This window comes from Myzus persicae, unplaced genomic scaffold (genome assembly GCF_001856785.1).
Source record: "Myzus persicae strain clone G006 unplaced genomic scaffold, MPER_G0061.0, whole genome shotgun sequence".
Taxonomy (NCBI): domain Eukaryota; kingdom Metazoa; phylum Arthropoda; class Insecta; order Hemiptera; family Aphididae; genus Myzus; species Myzus persicae.
Window position 1 is genome coordinate 410,919 of NW_019101546.1, and position 4,890 is coordinate 415,808.

At 35.2% G+C, this 4,890-nt stretch overlaps 1 long non-coding RNA gene across 1 annotated transcript in view; it reads left to right on the forward strand.

The window, feature by feature from the left end:
• LOC111029474 overlaps positions 1 to 3,826 on the forward strand; it is a 17,660-nt gene extending 13,834 nt beyond the window's left edge. The window contains exons 3-4 of the long non-coding RNA XR_002604018.1: positions 194 to 481; positions 3,610 to 3,826. This is a non-coding gene — a long non-coding RNA (uncharacterized LOC111029474). The remainder of the gene's footprint in view (positions 1 to 193; positions 482 to 3,609) is intronic.
• Positions 3,827 to 4,890: the final 1,064 nt, after the last annotated feature.

Here is a 4,890-nt window from a genome sequence, read left to right on the forward strand (position 1 = left end):
TGTGTGTGTGTGTGTGTGTGTGTGTGTGTGTGTGTGTGTGTGTGTGTGTGTGTGTGTGTGTGTGTGTGTGTATGTGTATTTTATTATTATTGTTGTGGTATAGTCGCACGTCGTCGTTATTGGTATTGTACCTATTATTATACTTACATTGTATTTACACTGGGTCGTTTGCATAATATATTTTGTTTTCCAGTGTACATCCAAAAGTCTAAGAACGGAATCAACAGAGCCAGATATTACTATAATAATAGTTGGAAACAAAGACGATACGACAAAGGAAACACAATGTACCATATACCCAGTCACAATATCATTTCGGTTAATTTGACCACCTTAACTGTACGGTTTGGTAGCAATAAAACGAGTAAATTCTGAAGTCGTACCGGGACAGTGAACGTTATAATTAGTGTATTGATTATGAAATAAATAATGCTGATGAACCCGATCCATTCAACTTGGGCATGCCACTCTGAATTTCAGAGTAAGTTTTCGAAGTTTAATGCAGTTATTATATTCTTATAAGTTAACAAGCATTACTAATTGAAACAGTCGAGCTGAATAATAGACCACGACTTATGGAGGGAACCGCCGCCGCCGCTTGCCACGATTTCACTCCATTTGTCTAATAAACCGTTTTGCGTGCTTATCATTACATTTGGGTACGTCTTATTGTGTATCTTAAAATTAAAAACCTAAAAGATATTACTGTACCTATATATAGACAAGAAAAATAATTTGAAATATTTTTTTCTTAAAAACACAGAAATTGAGTTGGAAGTAAACCTACGCCGCACGCCTAACCTCTTGCATGCCATGGATCACCAACCCGCATAATATATGGGCACACATGTATAAACATCCGTTATAATATATTATATTATGCACATCGATCGCGATCGAAAACCGATCAATCGACTTAGGAATTGGCCTAGAGTGTTCGCAATGCAAAGTCGTAGGTACCTATTATTCGCGCCTCGCATATCTCTTTCGCCATAAATCCGAGTGGTGGGCGGAAATGGTCGTTTCCGACGGTATAAATCACCTGAAAACGTGCGGAAAACGTGATGGCGCAGTACAGAGATCTTGAATTTTCCTCGTTCGTTGTTCTCGACTGTTGCTATTACGGCAAATCTCGACGCGGAAATCGTTCTGTACACATATTTTATTGCTCGGCGCTAGTTAATCTCTTCCGGGTCGAACCTTTTTCTCGCAAAACGATCGTCAATCAATCTCCGCGGACTTGAAATCGCGTGGAAAAGTCACTCCACGTGTATTAACAAGCGTAAAACTTGTAGTATTGCTATATTACACACATAAATATTATACGTTTCTGCGTCGAGTGGCTTAATATTGCATAATTATTATTTATTCGTGGCTTGTTGTCGATGTATGTACCGCGGAAGGTGCCCTTATACCGGCATCTTTTAGTCTAGTTTTTTCTTCAATAAGTTACATATTATTATAGGTAAGTACCTTTTTTAATGATTTGTAATGAAAAGTTTTTCGATTTTCTGGAAAGTGAAAATCCTAAAAAAAAGGATTTTAGACATTCGGCCACGATGAAATAGTATAATTACTGTACCTACTGCATTTATGTAAAGCCAGTTCCGCAGTTCATCGTTTGGCATTTAAAAAATGTGACCATGAAATTGTTTTCGATATAATATAATAGTTTTCGAACCAATGTTTTTTTTTTAAACCGTAACTGCGTACATGCCGAGTGCTAAGATGAACTGGACCGCGGGTTAGGTATAATGTATATTATTTCGACGTTTTGGCGTACGTCACAGTGCAGGCTCGTTAAACGACGACGACCGATCTTCTGCGGCGGCGGCTTTTATAAGCTTAAGAGCGCATTTTGTTACAATACACATATAGGTAGTATGAATACAATTTTTTTTCATTATTTTTTAAACATAGTTTCCCTTTCACTTCACGCATCGAGTAATCGCGTTGTATCTTTTCTGAACCGCGAACAAGAAGACACAACACATACGATTCTGTAAGGCGTCAATTAAGTTATCGTTAAAAACTCATTAGTCTTTCTCGCAGACGCCCCAAAGCAATAATAGTAATTATATGATGGTGTGACTGTGGATTGGTGTTGTTGGTTAGGTTAGTGGTAGTGGGACAAGAGAGGGGGAAAGAACGAGAGAGAGAGAGAGGGAGAGAGAGAGAGAGAGAAGAAACGACGAAAAAATCATAATAATTCGACGTACAGCCTCTGCAGCAGCCGTGTCGCATCTCTGAGCGAAAAGCTGAAACTTGTAAACGAAATAAGTACTCGATTCATACAAATATGAAAGCTTTCCAAAGAATTCTGGTAGCCTGCAGCCTAGATGTTTAGTAGATGCCATATGTGCAGTGTAAAATAAATTATTTTTCATGGCTCACTGTGATATCAGTGTAAGAACGTATGTATTGTACTTAACAAAGTAGCATAGCTAAAGGTTGGCGACAATGACGATCATTATAACCGACAAATGTGACAAACAATAGATATTTTTATACTAAAAATTATTCATCAAAACATCGATCCACTAGTCCAATAGGCTCACGTCTGAAACTGGCGTACAGGCCAAAGTTTCGTTCGTACAAAATATAAGCGCAACAAGCAAAATTAAAATTATGAAGAAAATGTTTTTTTACACTATAGCGTTATATATCGAAATATTACCAAATTGAATTATTTTACCCTCACTTCGTCCTGTATAAACTCACACTATAATAATTATATTGTCGCTTATTAATTAATATACGATTCGGAAAATTCTTTTCGTTTAAATATTGTATTCTTTGAGGGTACAATGAACTTGCAATAGGTATCTATATACATTATAGTAATTATACATCAATACAGAAGCTACATATTACTAATCGTCGAGTCATGCCTTAAAACATTCATTGAAACATTAAGCAGTCGATCTTGATTAACTCGAAATCTTCGAGACCTCGAACTTTTTCCGGTCCCTAAAATGTCCTACTATTGTGTTATCCTAGGATAATTCGAATTCTTAGATAACACGAACTTTTTGTTCGGTACTTTCAACTTTGATTTAACCAAGGTCGACTGCAATATAGTCAGGGCACCCGAATTATTTATTCGGGTTTCGGGTTTCGGGTTTCGGGTGTTCAAACCACGAAATAAAAATTTAAACAAACGTTCGGGTTTAAATAACCATAACCGTTATTATACGGGTTAATATTGGTTAATACGGGTGTTGAATAGTCAAGAAAAAATACAATCATTTAAATTTTATTGAAGGCTAACTCATCAAAAAACATTTAAAAAACTGATTTGCTTTTTATAACAAAATACAAATTCCTAACTTGAATGCTAAAAAGTGACACATCGCATAATATTGTATTAGGTGTACCTAATATAAGGTCCCCAGTTATATTGCAAAAACACTAATATCATGTTATTATACCGCTGCAGAATATATAATGTAGATTATCTATACTTATACATATATATATATATATTATGTAAATTAAACAAATCGTTACGCGTTCGCGGCGTACGTAAACAAAATATAGTATGCAATATTATGTATTGAAAATAATATTATACGCGACGCGAATCGATTTGTAGTTTTTATTTTTCAGGTCAACAAGACGTGCAGGAAAATACATAGATCGGCTAGACTTGGGCGTGAGGTACTATCACGCTGTTCAACGACACTCGACGGGACGTGCGCGGAAGTCGTACATGCATTATAATAATATTATTATAGGTACCTATCGTATAACGTGCTTTGCTATCATCACTCGGAGAGAGAACAGAAAAATAATATAATAATAGAAAAAACGAAAATCGTGCGCGGCCAAAAAAAAATAAGTATAAAAAAACGCGTGCACCGTGAAGCGTGTATATAGGTTTTGCTGCAATCGTAATCGCATTATAACACGAAAATGTTATATTATTATATAATTTGATATAGCAATGATATATTATATATTATTAAAAACATAATATAATAAGTGCGTACTCGTCTGTTGATCGGTCCCGACGTGTAATGTCTGAACTGGTAAGTGGTACATCTATGGTTCTGTGTGTATAGGACCTTATGCACTACATTGTTCTTCATCTATACATACATATGGTGTCCAGTCGCCCGTCCAAATACGAGTGGTTATTATTATTATATTATTACGCACTGCACTCAATTGATTCGTTTTTCGTGATCTCGAGCGCCGCACACGCCATATACCTACGCGGTCTATGACTCTATATACAATAATATTGTGTACCGCACATTAGTGTGTACGTCGTGACTTAACATGATATTTATAATATTATACGTAGTCAGTGGGTACTTTTACAACACACGCGTGTACCTCCTGTAGAATTAAGTCGTAGTCGATTAACGCCGTACGTGTACAAATAACAATAATTATAATAATTAAAATCGTAAAAAATATGTGCGACACTATCAAACCATAATACGAGTATATATAGTACCTCTTTGTACTATTAATATTTATGGACCCACGTTTTATATTCGTGAATACAGTGCCGAAGGAACAACCGGCTGAAAAGGGTGGGAAAATGTCACGGGCCACAACATTTGAAAAGACGAATTGGAAAAATTGTTCGGTTTTAAGATACACTAAAATATAGTACTCGTTGAGATAAATTCTGATATTAGATAATAGCCAAATACCTAGTACAACACTAAAATTTTAAACTAAATAATAAAATAATCGACAATCGACAGTTAGATCTGGATAGGTACCAGGAATTCATTTTAATAACTTTTTAATATTGAGAACAAAGAAAAGAAAAGAAAGAAACTTCAAACATTAAAACAAATAAGTAATTGCAAATCTTGCAGCGAGAATAAAACTTTTGCAATTTAATTTTAATTTTTCATTAATATTCTAAAG